A 26286-nucleotide genomic window follows, 5' to 3' on the forward strand; every position below is an offset into this window, starting at 1 on the left:
GCTGCCAAGAAGGCTAATGGTATTCTTCGCTGTATTAAACAAGATATTGACAGCAGGTTGAATGAGGTGATCCTTTTCCTCTACTCAGCATTGGTAAGCTCTGAGAGAGAGACTTGGGAGTCGTGGTGGACTACAGGATAATCATGAGTCAGCCATGTGCCCTTGTGGCCAAGAAAACCAATGGTATCCTGAGGTCTATTTGGAAGACTGTTGCCAGCAGGTGGAGGGAGGTGATCCTCCCCCTCTACTCAGCATGGGTGAGGCTGCACCTGTAGTACTGTGTCCAGTTCTGGGCTCAGAGTACAAGACAGACATACAAGAAAAAGTCTAATGGAGGGCCACCAAGATGATGAAGAGGATGGAATATCTTTCTTATGAGGAGAGGCTGAGAAAGTTGAGACTCTTCAGTCTGGAGAAGAAAAGGTTCAGGGAGAATCTTATCAATATATATATATATTTCTTAATATATATTATATATTTCTTAATATATTATACATTATATATTATATCTTTTAATATAAATATCTGAAGAGAAGATGCAATTACAGTTTTCTCAGAATCATACTGATCCCAAATCCACCTGAAAATTCTTCCAACAGGCTTTTGATCCCACAAAGGAAGTAAATGAACCTTTTTGAATGTCCATTTTCTTGTTTGCATTGGTGTTATCTATGATTATTTCCTCAAAAAGAGAACCTTAATAGATACACTAATCTTTTCTTATATCTAAGTTTAATAAATCTGTTAAAAGTGACATAAAAATACTACTGAAGTTATGAAAAATGATAATGATAAACAGAGCTGAAAGTAATTTGTAGATGTTATTTACTCCTTTATTTTAATATAAAGACAACTATATTTCACCTATTATTTTTGCTAGGTATTTATTTTGCTTTATTTATTAAAAACTCCCATTAATGGTGATTCTACAGCATGCCCCCCTTCAACCCCCAATCTATTAAAATTGTTAAATTGCTTTTTGAACGGAAAGATTTTATTTGTGGATTTTTTTATCTTTCCCAAAATTAGTTGTCTGCATATATGCATTCAAATTTTATTTTTTTTTTAATTTTTGTTTTTTGTTTTTTTTTTAGGGCATGTTGAATAGATGTCAGTGTTGGCCAGTGAAATGGGCACCAGCATCCTAGTACTTGAGATGTTTGAGTGTACTAGCACATTGTCATCTGGTCCTTCTGCCTGTGGGTACATGTATAGTCAGAAAAACAAGTCTAATTTATTACCCTGTGTTTTAGGCTGTGGAGATCAAGAGGAAGGCTGCCCAGAGGGTACCCCTGGACAGCACCTACCACGTTATCCCTTTCTCATTTCTTGACCCTCCTTATTGTCCTCATGTCTCCTGTTTTCTTCTGCCTCCTCTCAAATATGCAACCCTCCCTGAATTACTTTTCCCCTTTAGTCACAATTTTTCTATATCTGTATCCAAAATTGATATTTCTAATGCCATTACAAAAGTAATTTCTGAAATATATGATATTACTGATACAGTTACTGAGTTGCTATCAGTTTTTGAAAATTGTTTTCCTGTAAAGGTCCCCAACACCCCCTGCCAGCAATCTGTAATGTTTGACCACTTCTCATAATTGCCCCTCAGCCACCTGTGAAATCTGACTGTCCTTCATGGTGTGATCATTAACATTTGCCAGCTGCTTGCACTGTTATCCATCACATCCCAAAATTTTTCATGTCACAACCACTAGATTTCGACATCCTGTCCAATTAGCTTAACATCAGTCCAGGGCCTTGCTAGTGACCTAGCTATTTGCCTGTAGCTCTAACATTTATTTGGTGGTGTGTGTTGAGGGTGAGGGTGTGGGGGGAGTTCATAACAGTAATATTTATCCAGGAAGAATACAAAGCTTACGTGTTTCCTGACTGAAGTCTCTACAGATTCATCACAGCATAAAGCATTGCTGAATGCCAGTTTAGTGAAAAATATGTTTTTTGCCTTTATAAGTTTAACAATGTTAAAATATACTTAGTAGCCAACTTGTTTGCCACCAAAAATACCATCCTGTGGTTCATTAACTACAGCATAAAATAATATGTGCAAATTTCTCAAGCCACACTGGAATTTGTGGAAAATTACTACACTATCACACTGTTGATGATAAATGTGATACTACCGCAATGACAGATTCTTTCTCGGCAAGCAGAACCAGAGATGTTATGTAGTGTGTGCAGAAAAATTGTTTTTGTTGATTAGTTAGCCCACACACTAAATAAAACCAAACCTCAGGCTGTGAAATTCACTTTACAGTTAAGTTCACAACTAAGCATTGCTAAAATACTTATGCTTCACTGTAAGTATTCTCTAACCACCCTATTTTTCCAACAGTTTTGTTCTAAAATGTTAACATGGAATATATCTAATTACTCATTAAACAGAAGATATATGCAGAATATATAAACAATTTATTAAAGCATTGTTAAATAGCTTCTATTTTGATTATGTAATTTTTAAAAAATAAAAAAATGGAGTATCCTGACTGTAAACACAAAACTACATAATTTTAAATTGAAATCCCTTAGAGTGCTTTCTTCACATGTATATATATTCTGCAGTACCTAAATAGAACTTTGCTTAATACTTCTTTTGTTTTAGTGCTGATTAAAAAGTAAGTAGAAATAAAAAAGGTCCCACTAAGAGAACTGCCTTGTACAGCTGAATCTTGAGCAAAGATATATAAATGGATATTCAGGAAAGTCAGGTCATCTACATTCCAGATATACAAGAGACTGAGAAAATGCCAACAGTTCTGAAAAAATCTGAAAGAACCAAGCATCAAAATAATACCATTATTAGATCAGTGGACCACCAGACATCTATATCCTAACCTGTGGGAAACCTTCAATTAGAGACACAGAATGGTCCAAGTCTTGAATTCCAGTCCAGTTGTGCTAACATCTAGAATTCAAATTATATATAAGTATGATAAAATCAATATAGTTCACTTAAAACCACTATTAGTTTATGCTTTTACTGCATAGAGGTTGTAAGAACAGTGGTTTCAGTGGGGGTGGGGGTCAGGGGTAGGGGACAGTAACTATACAGTGATTTGTCAGCATCCAGAGTTTTTCACTAGAAAACATATGGTGATATAGCTTACAGTTTTGCCTTCCATTTCAATAATCTGCTGAAATTATAAGAAGTCCCATTTATTGTAATTGGTTGTGGATTGAATCCAAGGCATACTTGCATGTATAATGTATCTATGTGTCATCAGATCTATTAACACTAAAAGGTTTTAATATTTTTAAGTTAACTTCATAGATATTATCTACAAACAAAATAGCTTTTCAGAGCAGAAGCATTTTGGTTTAGCTGCAGAAACATGGAGTATTAAAAAAGGTATACTTATTCAGGAAGGAGGTGGGAGGTTCTAATTTCATTTTAGTATCTACTGTAATTCCTTCTTATTCATTAATGATAGAATTTGGTGTTTGGTGGGCGGGAGACTTCCAACAGGGACTATAGAGAGCATAGGTTACAATAAACTCTGTCAACCTTCTGGTTGACTTTCTTTTTTCTGTCCAGTTACTGTCCCGGTACTTATATCTTACAGTTGCTTTTACAGGTAACGCAAACCTAAGGCATCACTGTATTTTCAAACTCATTTCTCTTTGTCTCTCTTTACAAAAGCAAAGTACTAATTTATTTGTTCTGAATCATGAACCCCAAATATTATCCAAAGAGATAGATAGACCTCTAAAGGGTAGGAGTCAGACTGATGTCTGCAGATAACATAGTGATAATCTAGGGTAATTTCTTCCTAGAAGCACAAGATTTTCTGCAGTTACACGCCGAATAAATGGTTAATCATCTGTATAACTTAAAAAAATAAAAATAAACAAATAAAAAAACTCTAAAAATTATCAAGTCTATTCTACATCAATTTCATTCATGCTAAATCATGCAAAAGAGAATATATAGTCCACAAGCCATAATCTGTTTCATTTACACATGCTGAATAGTCTCTCCAACTTGAGAATTCCTCCTAATTTTCACTTCTATCTTCTGTGAATAAAAGCATCATAATCTGCCTATAATAGCAAATCATTTATTACTTGATAGGCAGATATTATGCTCAGATGTGTCATTCGATACATGCCCTATCAAATAAGGATAAAAGCTGTCAGAAGTGTGCTAATATTTTATACATGCATCATTTAGTGTAGATGAAAATAATCTGATGGATAAAATCTTGTCAATTTATTTTTGTACCATTCCTTTGTGACCGTTTGTCTCTGCATAGGCTTCAGTATAAGCATGTTGGATTTCCCCAGGTCTTCACTTACATTTTTGAATAATCTGAGGAAGACATACCAGGAATAAAAGACACAATGCCCATGCTGAGACAGACTCTGCACAGACAGAATGAAAACTCCATAGTCATGACACGGTATTTTTCTGTCTTTATTTATCAATTTTATTATTTATTTATTTATTTATGCATATAATTCAAGGAAACAATCATGGTAGATAAAACCTTTTTTTCTGGTTCTTCTTATAGGTCTCCTTTTCCAGCTGAAGTAAACAGTTACTCACAAGACCTGCCTGTGCCAATTTGGCTGTAATTTCTATAACGTGGGAGATACATATATTTTTGTTTGCTTGCTTGTTTTGTTAAGATATTTTTATATCTTATTTTAAGGTATTTTAATCTTATAATTTATTAAAATGAAATGGAATGACATGGAATGACATGGAATCAAATAAAATAAAATAAAATAAAATAAAATAAATAAACATTTTAGTGGGATAGAAGTCAACCTGGTGAATCACCAAAGATCAGTAGAAATACATTCAGCCTTCTCCATAGACCCATAGAATCATTAAGGTTGGAAGAGACTCAAGATCGTCTGATCCAATCATCACCCTACTACTAGTGATGGTGATGCCACCACTTTCCTGGGCAACCAGTTCGAATGCCTAACGACTCTTTTTGAGAAGAAGTGTCTCCTAACTTCTAACCTAAATCTCCCCTGGTGCAACTTGATGCCATTCCCTCTAGTCCTATCACCTGTTATCTGTGAGAAGAGGCTGATTCCTAGATCCCAACAACTTCCTTTCACGTAGTTGTAGAAAGCAATAAGGTCTTCCCTGAGCCTCCACTTCTCCAGAGTAAAGAATCCCAGTTCCCTCAACTGCCCCTCACAGGACTTGTGTTCCAGGCCCTTCACCAAATTCGTAGCTCTTCTCTGGACAGGTTCCAGGGCCTCATTGTCCGTCTTGAAGTGAGGGGCCCAAAACTGAACACAGTACTTGATGTGTGGCCTCACCAGAGCAGAGTACAGGGGAACAATTACATCCCTGGTCCTCCTGTGCACTACTTCTGATACAAGCCAGGATGCCATTGGCCTTCTTGGCCACCTGGGCACACTGCTGGCTCACGTTCAGGTGACCATCAGTCAGCAACCCCAGATCCTGCACAGCTTTCAAGTCGCTCTTCCCCAAGCCTGTAGCTTTGCATGGGATTGCTGTGGCCAAAGTGCAGGACCCGGCACTTAGCTATGCTTATTGGTCTCTGCCCACTGATCCATTTTGTCGAGGTCCTTCTGTAAGGCCTTCCTACCCTCTGACAGAGCAACACTTTAATCCAGAAAAGAGTATACCTCTCCAAACCATGGACTACCAGCTTCTCCAGGAGAAGCTCTCTATGGGAGACTGTGTCAAAGGACTTTCTGAAGTCTAGGTAGACTATCTTAACAGCCTTTCCATCATCCACCAGGCTGGTCACCCAGTCATAGAAGGAGATGAGGTTGGTCAGGCAGGACTTGCCTTTCATGAACCCATGCTGACTTGGCCTGATCCTGCAGTTCTCCCACATACGTTGTGTGATTGCATTCAAGATGACCTGTTCCGTCACATTTCTGTGTTGGAAGGGACCTTAAAGATCATCTAACTCCACCTCCCTCCCCACCATAGGCAGGAATGCCACACTCTAGATCAGGTTGGCCAAGGCTCCATCCAGTGGGGCCTTAAACACTTCCAGGGATGGGGCATCCACAATTTCTCTTGGCAACCTGTTCCAACGCCTCACAACCCTTAGAGTGAAGAAATTCCTCCTAATGTCTAATCTAAATCCATCCTCTTTTAGTTTAAGACCATTTTCCCTTTTCCTATCTTTACCTACCTGAGTAAAGAATTCTTCTCCATCTTTTTTATTAGAACTCTTTAAGCACTGAAAATTCGCAATGAGGTCTCCCCGGAACTTTCTCTTCTCCAGGCTGAACATCCCCAGCTCTCTCAGCCTTTCTTCATAGGAGAGGTACTCCAGAACTCTAATAATCTTTGTAGCCCTCCTCTGGACTCGATCTAACAGTTCCACATCCTTCTTTTGCTGTGGGCCCCAGACCTGGATGCAGTACTCCAAGTGGGGCTTCATGAGGGCAGAGTAGACATGGACAATCACCTCCCTCGACCTGCTGGTCCCACATCTTTTGATGCAGCCCAGTATGCAGTTGGCTTTCTGGGCTGCAAGTGTGCGCTGCTGGCTCATGTCTAGTTTTTAATCCACTAGAACTCCCAATTCTTTCTCTGCAGGGGTGCTCTCAAAAGTTCTTGTCCCAGTCTGTACTCCTGTGACCCAGGTGAAGCACCTTGGACTTGTTGGCAGGGCTGAAGGTTGCACTTCACACAAGTGAATCTGTACAGATAGAGTAGTTACAATGCCTTTAAATACTTCCTCTTTCCCTGTTCAGGTTTTTAATTTGTGGAATCACTGACATTTATCTTATGGTTAAGGAACAGAGATCCACATTGAAGCTAGATTTACAGAGGAAAAGAGATAGTGTCCTATAGCAATAAAAACTGCTATCTGATAAGACTATGAAAACTGCTGAGGTTCTTAAAATACAAGGAACTCAGTAAAGAGCTAACAAAATGACCAGAACTTCTTCTGTCATAACATTTAAGATATGCACTAAATAAAAGACGTGATCTCCCATTTAAATTTTCTTCTGGTATGTTTCTTCATTGAATTCCAGCTATTTTGTGTCCCGACATAAACATATTCAGGGAAATATGCTTATAAAAATGTTGGTTATGTGTTCTTGAACATTTTTCCTTTATAAACTAATTACAGTACTTCCAATAGAATGTTGCTTCAAATGTAAGTTGGCAAAAAAGTGAAAACTACATCCAGTTATTATATGACCAGAGGACCTATATTCACTAAGCATTTTTGTTGTTCTTGAAGTACTGAAATTACAATAGCAACTGGTTATTAGTTTATTAGTTTATTCCAAATGTATTCATTTATCATATCATCAACTCCCACATTTATCCTAAATTTGATGTTTATTTTATTTTATTCTAAGTAACAATATCCTCCCTTTTATTATGAACTTATTACAATACCAAGTAAGTAAATTTTTATTTAAAATCTTGGTGAATACATACAAGCTGAAAAAAATCTTTAATTTATTAAAGGAATATTGTTATAAATGCAAAAATGTCATCTTGGATTTTTTTGTAATTTCTTATCTTCTCACCAGACTTAAAAATATCTATCCCAACTTTGCCCAGCTTTCCATCACAAAAATGTTTACTATACCACTGAGTTTTCCTCATCTGTCTCCTTCTCTCCTACCCTCCCTTATGACAGGCTAATTCAGTTTCAAATTCTTTTCGAATAAAAATTTGACCTGAAACATCTCATGTCATATAAGAGACAGCTAATGTGTCTGGAAAGCTTAAATTTACTGTGGTTTATGCCTCCATAAACAAACAAAAAAAAACAACAATAAAAGTAGCTCCATAAAAATCATCCAAGTGTTTACTTTGAAAAAGCCTTTAAACAATAAAAGTAGTTATAGTGACAAAATATATTCATCACTTGCAAAGGCTGTCTCTGTGTATAGTGCACAAGAATGTAATGTTGCACTACAGTGTACCATAGTTATTATTTCAACTGTCTTTGACTCATATTTAAAGTAAAGATCATTCATGTGCACACAAACTCAGCAAACAACAGAATGAAAGTGAATGATTCAGTTATTTCACTATTAAACATGCATAATGCTATACTGCAGAAAACAACTAAACCAATTGAGCAGCATTTTATTCAGGACTGTGGATCAGCCATTCTTCCCCAGGATCTTCCTTCCTGGGCCTCCTATTGATGTCCTCATAGTCAACTAATTAGTTTAGGAGCATTTCATTTTATGTTTGTTGTATTAGGAATGCCTACACCATCATCCAATCTAGAAGAACAGTTCTTCATTAAATGTGAAATTAGATATTCAGTTAATGAAGCTTTATCTCGTATTTGATGACTGATAGTAAATTTGTGGTATGTTCTCTGTCTGAATCCCTTAATAGGTTTACATAGAGTTAAATCTGACTTTGGTCTTCCATCAAGAGCAAGACTTTACTGGTTGGAATGCTCTGCTTGTTTAGCTATTTAGTGGCTCAGTAGTACAGACAGCTTCTACAAAAGCCAAATGATCATATACAGCAACAAATGAACACCATAATCTTAACAAGATTATCATAATAAAGAGTCATCAGAGATATTAAAATTATCTGCTTTAATTATGAAATTATAACCCCATTAACTCTGCATGAAAAACAGGAATTGGGGAATAGCAAAGAAAAACCCAGAGATGGCTGCTATAAACTTCATAACAAATTAAAAATGGGGTGAAAGAGATTTGCTGTGTGGACTAGGATATTTCAGGTAATTTATCTTTCAGCATATGTTTCCTATAGATTAGGTATTCTAAAATGAGAACTGTGGGATATTTTTTCTTGCTTTTTTTTTTTTTTCAAACATTTTTTTCCCCAAGATTTTTGTGTTTACTAGCCTCACTCATACTCACTTGAAAGCTATGAACCTAAAAGCAGACCCTTATTTAAATACGCCTAAACCTGTAATTTAATTATACCCTAAATAAGTTATTAGAACAAGATTGCCACTTATGGATACTTGTTGAAGTTCGTAACAGCAAAAGTACTAAAGTGAGGTTTTCAAAGACATTAACATGAAAATTAGGTGAATTTGAAGAGAACAAGCTTCAATTTGATGAACAATCTCTTTCCAAGGTAGTCTTCAAAAATGCATATACTAACATATATTTCTTTTGATTCTATTGTACACATGTAATATGCATAGGACTACTTAAAAATTTCTATTAGTTTTCATGATAAATAAATAAGTAAAACACAGATTTCCTCAGAATACATTTATATTTCAGGACAATATTTAATATAATTGTTATGTTATATTGTAAAGCATTTTAATAAGAAATTATAAGAAATTTAGGCAGTTAATTAGTGAGTTATAAGTATTGTCTCTTAATTTTAAGTTTTACACAGTTCTCTACAGTTTTACCAAATTAAACATCATCTGCACTTTGGGATATTAAATAAGTGAATATGCAATTTTTACTAAAGTATATCACTTCACTTTCATACAGCTGAAACATCAGTTGTGGACAGAGCAGCACATTAAATTGTTATAAAATTTATTTTTATAGAAATTATTACTGAAAACAGTTATACTACACTTATTGTTGAATAGCTGACTTTCAGAAGAGACTAACAATAGCCATGAGATAAAGTTACAGCTCAAAGAAGTTAAGGTAAAGTGTCAGAGCGTATTTGGAGGAAGTGTGGGATGGGGGTGGGGTGTGGGGATGGTGCTTCATACCAAGCATTTAGAAGAAGCAGAAGCATTCCAATCTCTCCTCTCCTCTCCTCTCCTCTCCTCTCCTCTCCTCTCCTCTCCTCTCCTCTCCTCTCCTCTCCTCTCCTCTCCTCTCCTCTCCTCTCCTCTCCTCTCCTCTCCTCTCCTCTCCTCTCCTCTCCTCTCCTCTCCTCTCCTCTCCTCTCCTCTCCTCTCCTCTCCTCTCCTCTCCTCTCCTCTCCTCTCCTCTCCTCTCCTCTCCTCTCCTCTCCTCTCCTCTCCTCTCCTCTCCTCTCCTCTCCTCTCCTCTCCTCTCCTCTCCTCTCCTCTCCTCTCCTCTCCTCTCCTCTCCTCTCCTCTCCTCTCCTCTCTCTCCTCTCCTCTCCTCTCCTCTCTCTCCTCTCCTCTCCTCTCCTCTCCTCTCCTCTCCTCTCCTCTCCTCTCCTCTCCTCTCCTCTCCTCTCCTCTCCTCTCCTCTCCTCTCCTCTCCTCTCCTCTCCTCTCCTCTCCTCTCCTCTCCTCTCCTCTCCTCTCCTCTCCTCTCCTCTCCTCTCCTCTCCTCTCCTCTCCTCTCCTCTCCTCTCCTCTCCTCTCCTCTCCTCTCCTCTACCTCTCCTCTCCTCTCCTCTCCTCTCCTCTCCTCTCCTCTCCTCTCTCTCCTCTCCTCTCCTCTCCTCTCCTCTCCTCTCCTCTCCTCTCCTCTCCTCTCCTCCTCTCCTCTCCTCTCCTCTCCTCTCCTCTCCTCTCCTCTCCTCTCCTCTCCTCTCCTCTCCTCTCCTCTCCTCTCCTCTCCTCTCCTCTCCTCTCCTCTCCTCTCCTCTCCTCTCCTCATTATACCCTCTCTAAAAATTAATAGACACTCTAGATGCTGCAAAGTATTTTAAAATCTTCTGTTAATAAAATAAATACCAGAAAGTTAATGAACAGCATGTCTAAGAGACTTTGACAACTGTAACTATGAGAAGTAAATGCAACGGCTGTGAAAAGCAAATGTGGATAGCATTTCAGAAACAAAATAAGGAAGTTATTGACAAGTACATCTACTGAACTGCCAGAAATAGTGATTATGTCATAATGACCAAAAGACAAGCTGGCAAACATAAGAAACAATACAGCACTGAAGTAAACAAAGTAAATGATCCTGATGTAAACTCAAAATCAGACCTTGGTTTCAGAGCAAATTGCAGCAATTGCAGAAGCAGCAGCTGTATTACATAAAAGTGTTCTTGCCAGTAGCAAGGATAGTGGTTTACATAGCACACAAGTGGGAGATTAAAAGAAAATGGAATAGAAAATCCTTCAAACTTAGGCTATGGAAATCTAAGGGAATAATAAGGTAAAGAAATGAATGACTCATAACAACAAAATACATACGAGAGGTCATGGTGTGACTGACTGCTTCCTCACAATATTGCCTCAGCAATGACGATTTTCTAGTCTACAGCAATTAGATACAACTAATTAATTTCATTATAGTAGTGAAATGTTATCTGAGCTTTCAAATGGTCCATCATTATTCTTTCAAAAAAAACATCATGAAACAGGATTCCAAACAAAAGATTGTATTTATCTTCCATAAGCTTCATAGCATCCTACACAATTTATAATATTAGCAGTACAGGACCATCCAGATTGCTTAGATTATGTTTCCAACTAAAAGCCTGAGCACCAGTATAAAAATCCAGACTATGTAAAGTGTTTACACTCCTTACAGGGTCAATGGAGAGAGAGAAACACTTTTACAGAGGAAGTAAGAGAAATTATAGGAAGATACATGGCTTCTTAAAGCTAACAAAAGGAAACCCTAACTATGACAGTATGTCTGATTCGTTGCTACTCCAAAGCCAAAACCCACGAGTCCATTTAGGATGCAAAATATGGTATCTTCCTCTGGAAGTATACAAGTTTCATTATTTTCAAGATAGAGAAATTAGAGCAGACTAGATTTTGTTACCAGCCCCTGTTTCTTACTGCTGTGCTCAGATCCTGCAGAACTATGCCCCGTCAGTGGAGACATTCCTTGCATAAGTGTCGCTCTTGACTCACCCCATTTTGGCATCACCTCAGCTGTTGCTGATCCCTTATATCTAATCATATCATAATCATATGAAAGAACCTGAAAAATTAGTAATCTATCTCTTCTTGTAGAAGTCACAGCAGGAGCCTTGACCCACCACTGCCTGCACTGAGTGCATACTTTTTCTCTCTGGCTTTGTTCTGAAGACAATGTCTAGTTGTCTGTAGTGGTTTTACCCAGATGAGCAGCTGACCTCCACCACAACCACTCTCTCACTCCACCTTCTCAAAAGTCGGAGAAAATAGGATGAAAAAATAGGATGAAAATAGGATGAAAACTGCTCAAGGGTTAAGATACGGAGAGGAAGATCACTCAACTATTTTTGTCATGGGCAAAACAGACTCGGCATAGGGAGTTTAATATATGTATGATATGTATTACTTATAGCTAACAGTCTAGAAGAGTGAGAAACTCAAAACATACTAAAAACAGCTTCCTGCCCATCCACCCTCTACCAGCATCCTCTCCCTGGGCAGCACAAGAAACAGGGAATGGGGGCTGCAGTCAGTCCCTAAGACTTTGTCTCCACTGCTCCTTCATGATCACTCTCTGTCCCTGCTCCAGACTGGAGTCCCTCCCACAGGATGTCGTCCTTCCTGAGGTGATCCTATGTGGGCTTCCTACAGGCAGCAGCTCTTCAAGAACTGCTCCAATGTGGGTCTGTACTATGGGGTCCATCTGTCAGGAGCAAACAGCTCCAGCATGGGTCCCTCACGGGCGGCAGCTCCCCCTAGACCCTCTGCTCCTGCGTGGGCTCCTCTCCACAGGCTGCAGCTCTGGCCCAGGGCCTACTCCCGCGGAGGCTCTCCATGGGCCACAGCCTCCTCCAGGCCACATCCACCTGCTCCACCAGGGGCTCCTCCACGGGCTGCAGCGTGGAGATCTGCTCCATGTGGGACCCATGGGCTGCAGGGGCACAGTCTGCTCCACCAGGGGCCTCTCTACAGGCCGCAGAGGAACTGCTGCTGTGTGCCTGGAGCACCTCCTGCCCTCCTGCTGCACTGACCTTGGTGTCCCTTAGTGTCTGCAGGGCTGTTTCTCACTCCTTGCTCTCACAGATGCTATTGTGAAGCACTGTTTTTCTGGTTTTTTTTGTTTGTTTGTTTGTTTGTTTGTTGTTGGTTTTTTTTTTTTTTTTTTTTTTTTTTCCCCTTTCTTAAATCTGCTCCCACAGAGGAGCAAACAACATTGCTCACCAGCACGGCTTTGGGCAGCAGTGGGTCCTTTTGGAACCGTCTGAAACTGGCCCTTATCTAACATGGGGCAGCTTCTGGATTCTTCTCACAGAGGCCATCAGTGCATCCCTCTGCTACCAAAATCTTGCTATGTGAAACGAAAACAATTCAATAAAAAGTATGGCAGAGTCAACTGCACAAATTGCTACATTCTGTAGGATGCATTGACACAAGTCTTAGGTAGACTAGAGACTGAATGATAACATACAACGTGTGTCAACTCTGCCCAGGCTTGTCCCCTCCTGGGCAAAGTAGGTGAATGAACATTCATGAACTTCTTCAAACTTCATATGCTGTAGTTTTATTTTTTTATTTTTTTTTCCCTTAGCTAGATACCTTTATGGCCCTGCCATTATAGTAGTGGAAGGAAAGTAGACATTTTTAGATAACTGTTTACCTGTTGGTTTTTTTTGTTTGTTTTGTTTTGTTTTGTTATTTATTTGTTTGTTTGTTTGTTTTTGGACAAAGCAAATCCTGTTTAAAAAACAACAACAAAAAACAAACAAACAAACAAACACAAAAACAACAACAACAACAAAAAAACACAGCTATTTCCTTCTATCACTAGGAAGAAGCCTAGAACAATCACATGAGTTGCAGCTACTGACATTTGTAATATGGATTCCACCCAAAAACTCACATTTCACGAGATCTTCAAGTTTGTTAAGACCTTAAACCTAATGACTAACACAACATGGTTATTAATGATGACATGATCTTAGATATAATAAGACTTTGCAACGTCCATTGTATATAAAGAGTCAGTGAATTCCACTTTTCATCTGCAAGTCTAGCTAACAAAGCAATCCTCCACCAAATTTTCCCAACTTATATGCAAAATTATACAACTTTTTTGTCTGTTTGTTTTTCCTGAAAGAAAGTTTTTCCTCTTAAACATTTAATCTTGGATTTTATATGTAATAAAGTCAGGTAAAATACCCAGTGTGTATATCTTTCATATATGCATTTCTAGCCTTCTAGGTATCAGTCCTCATTTTGTACCGTGGCCTGATTTAATCTATTCACTTTCTGCATTCAGGATGAATAATTGCTCAGATATTAGAATCAACCTGTAATTTACCATTTTCCTTTCTTAAATATTGTCTCTTTTTGGAAAACATGGCAAACCATTTCATTAGAAAAAAAAAAATCTAGAATTCTCTCCAGACATAAATTGCCATTTAGCGTGTAGACCCACAGAAGAATGGATTTGCTAACTATAATTTACACATCCAGAAGCCTTTAAGATTTTAAACAATCTTAAATGATTAAATAAACTTTCAAGTTTCCTAATAAGTAGTAAATATCGGTTCTTTCTTCTTTACTTCCACAGATAATGGAAGATACTGTAGTAGCTTTTGAATTAAAAAGACTATTGCCTCCAATGAAAGTAGAATTGTTATAGGGTTTATTAGACAATGTAGTTTGCAGTTTCTTAACACCTTTTAATTACAAGACTCAAGCTGATTACGTATTAAAAGAGACTGTACTTTGGTTACACTCATGCTTTTTCAGTTCATTTTTGTTATGTAAAGGGACATATGTTGTCACAGAGGTTTGAAGGAACCCACCTGTAAAAAATAAAACATACAAAAAAAATCAGCTAACTAAAAAATTACTAACTAATCACTGCTAACTCTAGTACTTCAAAGAATACAGTTAGCTTCTTAAAGCCCTTCCCAAATCTTCACTTTTTTGTTTTGTTTTGTTTGTTAAACTGCTACTTTCTTTTTTCATGTTTGAATACACTTTTAACTTATTTGATATCAGTCTCAGTTTGTTCATTAATTTAGGTGGAAAAGAAAGTGTATGGCCACTGGAAGCAAGGTCGAGTGACATGGGAGGACTACAGGGACGCTGCTTGCCTTTGTAGAGAGAGAATCCAGGCTGCCAAAGCTTAATTAGAGTTGAAGGTGGCCAGATTTTAGTTAGTTAGTTAGTTAGTTAAGTATTTTAATAGGAAAAGGAGGACCAGAGCAAACATTAGTCCTACACTTGATGGGGATGGTAACCTCACAAACAGGATGATAGCAGAGATGTTTAATGCATTTTTTTGCCTGTCTTTAACACCAGTGATGGGCTCTGGGGCTCTAGCTGCCCTGAGTTGGAGTACCATGACTGCAGGATTGACAAAATCTCAGTTAACCTTGAACTTGTGTGGGATTTGCTGCTCCAACTAGATGCATACAAGCCCATGGGCCCTGATAGGATTCATCCCAGAATGCTCAGAGGGCTAGCTGATGTAATCATGAATGCCTTTTTTGCTCCAGTCTTTACTGCTAAGATCAGCCGTCAGGAATCTCAGACCCTGGAGACAAGAGAGGAATTCTGGGGAAAGGAGGACTTTCCTTTGGTTGAAAAGGATCAGGTCAGAAATCACGTAAGCAAACTTGACATGGGCCCACATAAAAGACACCCACGGGTGCTGAGGGAGCTGGCCGATGTTATTGCTAAGCTACTCTCCTTCATCTCTGAAAGGCTGCAGAGAATAAGAGAGGTGCCAGAGGACTGGAAGAAAGCAAATGTCACACCAGTCTTCAGAAAGGATAAAAAGGAGGACCCTTCTTCTGTGGCAATGACAGGTCACTCAGGCTCATTTCCATCATGATGGAACAGCTCATCCTGTGGGTCATCTCCAAGCATGTGGAGGATAAGAAGGTGATCAGGAGTAGTCAGCATGGATTCACCCAGGGGAAATCACACTTAACCAATTTGATAGCCTGCTTATGATGAGATGGCTATCTGGGTACATAAGGGGAGAGTGGTGGATGTGGTCTACCTTGACATCAGCAAGGGTTTTGACACTGTCTCCCATAACATCCTGTTGTGGTTTAACCCAGACAGCAGCTAAACACCACACAGCTGTTTGCTCACCCTCCCCCCTCCCTCTCTGGGATGGGGAAGAGAAAATGGGAAAGTGAAGCCTGTGAGTTGAGATAAAGACAGTTTATTAAGACAGGAAAATAATAATAACAATAATAATAATAACAATAGTGATGATAATAGTACTACTAATAATAATGAGTACAAAACAAGTGATGCACAATGCAATTGCTCACCACCTGCTGACCGATGCCCAGCCTAACCCTGAGCAGTCCAGCCCTACCCCCCTGGCTATTCACCCCTATATATTGTTTAGCATGACGTCAGATGGTATGGAATACCCCTTTGGCCAGTTTGGGTCAGCTGTTCTGGGTCTGTCCCCTCCCAGCTCCTGCTGCACCCCCAGCCTGCCTGTTGGCAGGACAGAGTGAGAAGTTGAAACATCCTTGGCTTGGTGTAAGCACTGCTCTGCAACAATTAAAACATCGGGGTGTTATCAGCACTCTTCTCATCCTAAGCCAAAATATAGCATTCTACCAGCTACAAGGAAGAAAATTAACTCTGTCCTAACTGAAACCAGGACACATCCTCATAGACAAGCTCAGGAAGTGTGGTCTAGATGAGGGGACAATGAAGTGGACTGTTAATTGGCTGCATGGCAGAGCTCAGAGGGTTGTGCTCAGTGGTGCAGAATCTAGTTGGAGGACTATACCTAGTGGTGTCTCCCAGGGGTCAATACTGGGTCCAGTCTTGTTCAACTTACTCATCAACAACCTGGACAACGGAACAGAGTGCACCCTCAGCAAGTTTGCTGATGACACAAAGCTCGGAGGAGTGCTGATATCTGAGAGGGCTGTGTTGCCATTCAGAGGGACCTCAACAGGCTGGAGGGATGGGCTGAGAGCGACCTCATGAAGCTCAACAGGGGCGAGTGCAGGGTCCTGCACCTAGGAAGGAATAACCCCAAGCACCAGTACAGGCTGGGGGATGACCTGGTGGAGAGCAGCACTGCAGAGAGGGATCTGGGAGTCCTGGTGGACAGAAAGCTGACCATGACTCAGCAATGTAGCCTTGTGGCCAAGAAGGCCAATAGTATCCTGGGCTTCGTTCAGACTAGTGTTGCCAGCAGTTGGAGGGAGGTGATCCTCCCCCTCTACTCAGCCCTTGTGAGGTCACACCTGGAGTACTGTGTCCAGTTCTGGGCTTCCCAGTGCAAGAGAGACATCGAACTACTGGAGTGAGTCCAGAGGAGGGCTGTGAAGATGATTAGAGGACAGGAGCACCTGTTGTATGAGGACAGGCAAGAGAACTGGGCCTGTTTATTGCATGGAAAAGGGACGACTGAGGGGAGACTTCATCAATGTTTACAAATAATGGGGGGGTGGGAGGGTGGGGCAGTCAAGAGGGTGGAGCCAGTCTCTTTTCAGTTGTGCCCAGTGACAATGGGCACAAGAGACAACAAGTACAAACTGAAGCACGGGAGGTTCTGGCTGAGTATGAGAAGGCCTTTATTTGTTGTAAGGGTGACAGAGCACTGGATCAGACTACCCAGAGAGGTTGTGGAATCTCCTTCTGTGGAGATTCAAAACCCACCTGGATGCCATCCTGTGCACAATGTGCTCCAGGTGGTTCTGCTCAGCAGGGAGATTGGACTAGGTGATCTTCAGAGGTCCCTTCCGACCTCGGCCATTCAGTGAGTCTATGACCTCTCTCTATTATTGGGACTCCAGAGAGGTCCCAGTTGACTGGAAGCTGGAAAATGTGATCCCAGTTTTCAAGAACTGCAAGAAAGAGGATCCTGGCAATTACAGGCCTGTCAGTCTCACTTCAGTGCCTGGTAAAATTATGGAGAAGGTTATTCAGTGACTTTCCAAAAAACATCTAAAGGACAACACAGTCATTGCTGAGAGATAACATGGGTTCACTAGGGGAAGTTCATGTCTAACAAACTAATTTCCTTGTATGACAAGACCACCCAGCTAGCTGACCAAAGGAATCCAGATGATGTAATCTTTTTGGATTTCAGTAAAGCTTTCAATACGGTCTCTCATGGTATCCTTCTGGCGAAAATGACCAGAATACACTTAGATAAAAGTGTAATAAGATGTGTGAACAATTGGCTGACAGGTCAGGCACAGACAATTCATGTATATGGGGTTACATCAGGCTGGTGACCTGTCACTAGTGGGATTCCCCAGGGCTTCATTTTAGGAACAGTGCTCTTCAGTGTTTTCATAAATGATTTGGATGAAGGACTTTAAGTTTTTTTGAGCAAGTTCACAGACAATACCAAATTGGGTGGAGCTGTTGACTCCATTGAGGGTGGTGAGGCTTTGCGGAGTGATCTGGACAGACTGGAGATCTGGGCAATCACCAACAATATTAAGTTTAACAAGAGCAAGTGCCAGATTCTGCACCTGGGAAGTGGCAACCCTGGCTATAAATACAAACCGAGAGACAAGATGTTGAAAGTGTAAGTCCCCGCAGAAAGAGATCTGAGGTTTTTTTGTCAACAGTAAGCTCAACATGAGCCAGTAGTATGCCATGGCATTAAGAAGGACCGACAGTATCCTGGGGTGCATGAAGAACAGCATTGCTAGCTGGCTGAGGGAAGTGATTGTCCCGCTCTACTCTGCACTGGTGTGGCCTCACCTTGAGTACTGTGTGCAGTTTTGGGCACCAGAGTATAAGAAAGAAGGAGAGTGTCCAAAGGAGGGCAACAAAGTTTGTAAATGGTCTAGGGGGGAATACGTATGAGGAGTGTCTGAAGTCACTTAGATTGTTCAACCTGGAGAAGACTGAGGAGAGAACTAGTTGTGGTCTACAGCTTCCTCATGAGGGGGAGTGGAGGGGCAGGCACTGATCTCTCTCTCTTTTTTTTTTTTTTTTTTTTTTCTGGTGACCAGCGATAGGACCCAAGTGAATAGAATCAAAGAATCACAGAATTTCTAGGTTGGAAGAGACCTCAAGATCATCGAGTCCAACCTCTGACCTAACACTAACAGTCCTCCACTAAACCATATCCCTAAGCTCTACATCTAAACATCTTTTAAAGACCTCCAGGGATGGTGACTCCACCACTTCCCTGGGCAGCCCATTCCAATGTCTAACAACCCTTTCAGTAAAGAAGTTCTTCCTAACATCCAACCTAAAACTCCCCTGGTGCAACACCTTGAAGCTGAGACAGAGACGGTTCAGGCTGGATATCAGGAAAAGGTTCTTCACTGAGAAGGTGGTCAGGCACTGTAACAGCTTCCCCAGGGAAGTGGTCATGGCATTGAGCCTGCAGGAGTTCAAGAAGCATTTGGACAATGCTCTCAGACACATGGTCTGATTTTTTTGGGTGGTGCTTTGGGGACCCAGGAGTTGGACTTGATCCTTGTGGGTCCCTTCCAACTTGGATATTCTATGATTCTACGATTGACATTATTAGTATATAATTAGAAAATCCAAAGAAATACTGTGAGATGCTATGAACATTTAGGAAAAACTGTCTTTGAAACTAACTTTTTCCTTTGGCTTTTAAGTAATACGTTATTCATCATTTTTATTTGTAATGTAATATCACAAAATAAATTTGTTTTTAGTTAATACTTCCAACAGACAAATATACATGTACATATACAAATCCGTCAACATTTACGAGTTACATCAAATAACACAAATCAGGACAATGTATTTATCTGCTAGTACAATTCTGGTAATTTTTATGTGTCAGTATATCCTGCCATTCGTGCATAAAACTGTGCTTCTAACCAACTAACATCTCAATGAAATATTCTGTAGTGATATCCATTAAGCCAGAAGCAAAGTTCATTTACAAGCTCCGTAAACATATGTTGTTAACTGAAATTCTCTATTCTCTATTTAATAATTTCAGAAGGAATTTTAACATTTATAAAAGATGTTTAGAGCATTGATAAACAAATTAAAAATATACTATAAACAAATATATTTTCTGAACTGAAAATGTGAACTACTTAGGATATATGAGCAGGTATTTTACTTGCTTTTACACCCAACATCTTGAAAAGTTACAGGATCTTTTCATTTCTGCTTGTATAGGCTGAGCAACAGATAGCTAAATTCTGTTACACATCATTTTAGCTCAGATACAAACTCTTTTTTTTACTTTTTTTTTTTTTTCCTTCCCAGTCCTATCTTCTGGGTACCACAGAGAAAAAAAACAAAAAATACTTAATAGGCAATAGAAAATTGCAATATAATAAAGGTCTAATGGGGAAATTACAGCATAAATCTATAATCCTGTTATAACAGGATTATGCATTTATCATGCATTTATATGGAGTACTGCACGTCTGTGCAGAGAACAGAGGAACACCTGTGTTCCTCTGTGGAGGAATGGTTAAATGAAATAGGACATGTGGATGTTGAGCAGTTGGGAGACAATGGGCTAGTGAAGTACCGTACTCAACTCACATGAGCCTGGGCACGTACGCAGCTGGCTGAGAGCCAATCAGGCTCAAGGACACGATGCCCTTGGGCGATCGGGAAAGTCCCTAAGGCGGGACAGGTAGCTAAAAGAAGGAGGACCAGACTGAAAAGCCCGGGAAGTGTTAGCCAATCCTGAGCTTAGTTTCTGCAATATGTATGAGTTGATTATGTTCGAACTAGATAACAGGCGACTGAGCTATCCATTAAAGTTGAAGTTCACTGTTCACTCATATTGAGCGTCTGTGTCTTCCTTCTGTCGGCAACAAATTGGTGCCCGAACAGGGACCGGTACAACATTCCTCTGTTCATGGAAGGACATCCTCCACTGTTGAAAAGAACGCCTGATTTTCACTCTGTTCTGAAATCAATCATCACAAATTGTAACGAAGAAACTTTTCTGAATTTCTTAATTTTGATTTAGCCTTAAAAGAGAAGGTTCCAGATTCTCTTCTGAGTTGAACTTTACATCTTCTTTAATGTCTACATTTGGCTTTTACTTTATTGGGATTGGTACATTCATTTGAAAATTAAGCTAAAAGACTTTTGAAGTTTCTAAATTTTTAATACAACATTTATTTTTTATTTTTTATTTTATTTTTTTTTTTAAATCAGTCCTGGTACAAAGCACTCTTATTCAGAGAAATTGAGAGCACACATCTACAGAAATAATTTAATAAATTTCTATGGTAATTTATTCTTGAAATGTCATAGAAATATTAAGTAACTGTTCAATGCTGATTGTATAGACTTCTGTAGATAAAGCTATTTCTGTCTTGTAATGAACAACCTACTTCTGTATTTTTTAAATATGAAAAATACAGGGACCCTTATAGAGTTAATGCCAGCTGAAGAATAGCTTCTTTGGTGCTATAGGAATCAGATCTAGTAGCAGAACTGCAGAAAATGTGAAGAGAACAAGACTGTAAGAACTTCAGACATATTTAAGCAGATAAGAAGTGTCACCTTTATATCATCTGCAAAGAACTACCTGTCTCACAGGACTATCAAGAATATACTGAAAAAGGAGATTTTATATGAGAGTCTACAATTCAGCAGGGTAGAGCTGCTTGTTTGGGTGGGTGAGTTGCCACCTTAAAATAACTACCTGATGTTTCCCGTATATATATACATATATAAAATTAATTAATATGTAAATCATCCTCTTCTACCTCTGCTGAAAAAATGATATAAATCAAATAGAATGATCACTACAGTAAGTAACCGGTCTTTTTTCTACAAGTGGAGACATAAAAAAATGTCATTTCTGTTTCCACATTCATCAAGGCTTCTGTGGACGCCAAATGAAACACTGAAAGATGGTTCTCCTCCTTTCCAACACCAGGAATAAATTTCCTTTCTTCTGACACTTTTTTTTTTCCCCTTCATTCCCTCTTATCTCACCAAGACTAAGAAAAATGAATATATCTGTGAAGATACTGAATAAGATGAGTTGTTAGGGACACAAGGACCTTGTCCAGAAATCAAAATTGGAGAGAATTTACTACTTAACATGATGAAAAAGAAAATACAGAAATCAGAGAGAGATAAGGATATCACTACCTGTTAAAAAATAAATGGTGTAAGAGGCAGAAATGTCCTCAAGATATCCATGTTACAACATTAATTTCAATCTACACTCCTACAACCCACTGAGAAACTGAAAAGCTGGGATTCTTCTAGACATCCTATCATTCTTCAAATTAGTTAGCAGGTACAACTCCTTGATGTTTCTGAAGCTCACATCATCATAAAACAAGGGGAAATACTACAAGGTTGTTATTGTCTGACAGGTTTTTTACATATTTTATATGCTGTTTGAAGCTCCTTAGAGAACTGGAATGTTAGAGTATATCCTAGCAGGCAGGGTTCAGCAGGTACAGAGCAGGTGATTTAGTCACAGGTGTATGGTAAATGTAGTTTGTCACATTGTTCTGCAGTTTAACACATGGATGGTTTTACAATGTATGTAGTACAAATGCAGACACACATACAAATCACTACCTTATTCTAGCCTAGTAGTTAATTAATTTTTCCTATATGAGTATGAATCGCTAAATTTACTTAACATACAGAAATATTTAAACACAACTAAAGACGACATATGCAAAAAACACTGGGCAGAGTAGGAAAGGCTTCATATTCATTTAAGAAAATACATCACCAAATGTTCACAAGATCATTCATCTCGTCTATAATGAATGTAGATTTACTACTGTAAATGAAATCCTAACCATCTATATGATTTTTATAACTATAAAATAAATAAGATCACTATAAATTTTTACCACAGATGTATAATTAATTAAAATACTGTTGCTTACACCATTGGAGTGTGTTCCTTTGAATAGGATCTGTTCAAGCTCCTATACATGGCTTAGCTAATAATATCTTTATCTTTCTATAAGCATAGTCTTGTAATCATATCAAATTCACACTTCATCTCTTTTACTCTTTAAGCTCATAAGCTTAGCAGTGTATATCATGGATGACTTAACCTTTTAAAAGTATTCAGTTTGCTAAAAATATTCAAACAGCTAGCCTGTAACTCAAGAAAAAATAACAGCATTTTAGTTCAAAGCTGCCAGTGTGATAAAAATGCAGGTAATACATTTTCAGGCTCACAACTACTGATATATATATATATATTTTTTTTTTCCAGAACTGGCCTCATGTGCAGTCACTTTTTTTTTTTTTTTTTTTTTAAGCAGTATGCTTTTCAGAACAGTTTTTGATTGATTTACTATCATTTTCTCAGCACTTTTTAAGAGTGAAAGATATTAATGAAGAAAAGTTCATATATCCCCAAAACTGCAGAACTGATGAGCATATTCCTGGAATTCTTGAAGTGACCAATGCTTCTTGACGAAAACATGACAAATGTAAATTTTCCTAATTATATGTTGAGATTAATCTACTGTGTTGAAAATAATCACTGCAAATGCCCAGAAATCTGAATGAAACTACAAAGCAATTTATAGTATCTGCTGAAAATAGAAATATTTTTGAAGCTTATTTATCTATAAAAATGTTAATCAATTTTATGAGCTCCATCTAACAGGAAGAAAGTAAACATGATACTAAATATCTTTCCCTGGATGAGCTTGACACTGACTATATAATTTGCAAAATCAACATGTACACAAGTAAAGTCCATCTTAAAGCAATATTGTTATTCAGAATGAAAATAAGAGATGCTGATTCATAACAGAAGGGTGACTTTGCTTTAGACCATCAATCAGCATTGTAAGTTTACAAAAGATATTGATCTTGTAGTTGTACTTATACTATTATGCATAGAGGACAAATTGTAGCTTGTATAGTAATACAATTTATTAGAAATTTCTAATTACAGGTCTGTATATTTCTGTATTTTCATTTGCCTTAAAAATGGTACTGCTTGCTACAAAGGCAACATTTCCAATATAGTGAATACTCTTTATGCAATTTATGCATTGCATATGCACATGTTGAGTTGTACAGAGATCCTTTGTTTTGTTTTTTAAGCGTTGTTTGTGAGTAAATTCATTAAGGAAAAATGAATTAAGCTGAGTAAGTTTAATGAGGTATGCTAATATGCAGTGATTCTAAACTGCCACAGGGTGGTAGGAGATGCACTTTCCACAATATTTATCTAATTTGCAGAACTAACTGCTTTGCCACACTTCCACTTTATTTAAATACCTTACTGGATAGTGTATTAGCCCTATAGCTCAAAAGTGTAAATAAAAGTTTAAGGACAAAATTACACTTTTTACACCAACACAAGAATGTTCAGAGAACCATTTTGAATATTTCCAACAAATGTGTATGTTTATTTTATACTATCACGTAGAATAGAATATTATTTGTTGGTTTATATTCGACAGTGCTACCTGAATGCTGCAGATTGCTTTGAAGATACCCTTTAGATCTCAGCTAAAGTATATTTGTTTTAAAATACACTCAGTATATATAGGAAATTATGAATGTCACACAGAATCACAGACTGGTTCAGGTAGGAAGGGACCTCTGAAGATCATCTAGTTCAATCTGCCTGCCAAGCAGGGTCACTTAGAGCACATTACAAAGGATCATGTCCAGGTTGGTTTTGAATATCCCCAGAGAAGGAGATTCCACAGTCTCTCTGGGCAACCTGTTCCAGTGCTCTGTCACCCTCACAGTAAAGGTTTTCCTCATATTCAGACAGAACTTCCTTTGTTTCTGTTTGTGCCCTTTGCTTCTCATCCTATCACTGGGCACCACAATAGACAATTTGCCATTTGCTATTTTGTGTTGTTCATTCCTATGTCAATAATAAATGACTATCCCTTTAATCTTAGGTCTCTTTTGTGCTCTGAATTAAAAAATAATAATAATAAAAAATAAAAAAAAAAAAAATTGAGGCCACGGGGAATTCATCATCTTAATACAAAGCTTTAGGTGAATTTTGCTTTTATAATTTAATTTCCATCATCATTAGTACTTAATTTTCTCATCATTTTGGAATTGTGATTTTTTTTTTCCTTTGGGTTCTTCTAATTAAGTAAGCCTAGTTACAGAGTCACAAGTAATTGTAACTACATCAGAGCAAAGATAGGTCAGGTAAGTTTATCCTTACATCTAGACCTATACATTATTGTGAATTTAATTTGGTTGAACATTAAATAGCAAGATGTATCTTTGCAGCCATAGCAGTTTGACGACAGCGTCCCATCTAAGAAAAGCTATATTTAATATATATATATATATATATGTTCTATGACATATGTTAAAAGACAATAAAAAATTTGAAATGAAAAAAAATGAAATTTAGTGAGCTTGTAGTAGATCACAGAATCACAAAATTGTAGGGGTTGGAAGGGACCTCAAGAGATCATCATGTCCAACCCCCCCTGCCAAAGCAGGTTCCCTAGAGCAGGTTTCACAGGTGGGTCTTGAATATCTCCAGAGAAGGAAATATTCACACAGATGGGTCTTGAATATCTCCAGAGAAGGAGACTCCACAACCTCCCTGGGCAGCCTGTTCCAGTGCTCCGTCACCCTCAGTGAGTGTGTTCTTTCACATATTGATGCGGAACTTCCTATGCTCCATGTTGTGGCCAATGCCCCTTGTCCTGTCCCCATAGACCACTGAAAAGAGGTTGACCATATCCCTTTGTCTCCCACACTTAAGATATTTATAAATATTGATAAGGTCCCCTCTCAATCTTCTTTTCTCAAGGCTGAACAGGCCTAGGTCTCTCAGCCTTTTCTTATGGGGGAGATGCTCCAGGCCTCATTTGAACTTTGTTGTCCTCTGCTGGACTCTTTCCAGGAGATCCCTGTCTTTTTTTTGTGCTGGGGAGCCTAGAACTGGACACAGTACTCCAGGTGAGGCCTGACCAGGGCAGAGTAGAGAGGGAGGATCACCTCCCTTGACCTGCTGGCCATGCTTCTTTAAATGCACGCCAGAAACCCATTCGCCTTCTTGGCCACCGGGGCACACCAATGGCTCATGGCCAACCTGTCATCCACCAGGACCCCCAGTTCATCTCTCCAGCAGGTCGTCCCCCAGCCTGTACTGATACATGTGGTAGTTTCTTCCCAGGTGCAGGACTCTACACTTGCTCTTATTAAACCTCATCTGTTTTCTTACTGCCCAGCTCTCCAGCCTGCCCAGGTCTTGCTGAATGGCAGCACAGCCTTCTGGTGTGTTGGCCACTCCTCCCAGCTTTGTATCATCGGCATACTTGCTGCGGGCGGGCACTATTTCTTCATTGTGGTCATCACTGAAGATGCTGAATAAGACCAAACCCAGCACTGACCCCTGGGGAACATCGCTATTCACAGGTCTCCAGCGGGACTCTGCACTGCCAATCACCACTCTCTGAGCTCGGCCAGTCAGCCAGTTCTCAACTCACCTTACTGTCCACTCATCTATCCCACACTTTCTCAGCTTTGCTAGCAGGGTGTTGTGGGAGACAGTATCAAAAGCCTTGCTGAAGTCAAGGTAGATGACATCCACTGCTCTCCCCCCATCTACCCAGCTGGTGATGCTATCATAGAAGGCAACAAGGTTGGTCGAACA

The sequence above is a fragment of the Anas acuta genome, chromosome 1 (assembly GCF_963932015.1).
Source record: "Anas acuta chromosome 1, bAnaAcu1.1, whole genome shotgun sequence".
NCBI lineage: Eukaryota > Metazoa > Chordata > Aves > Anseriformes > Anatidae > Anas > Anas acuta.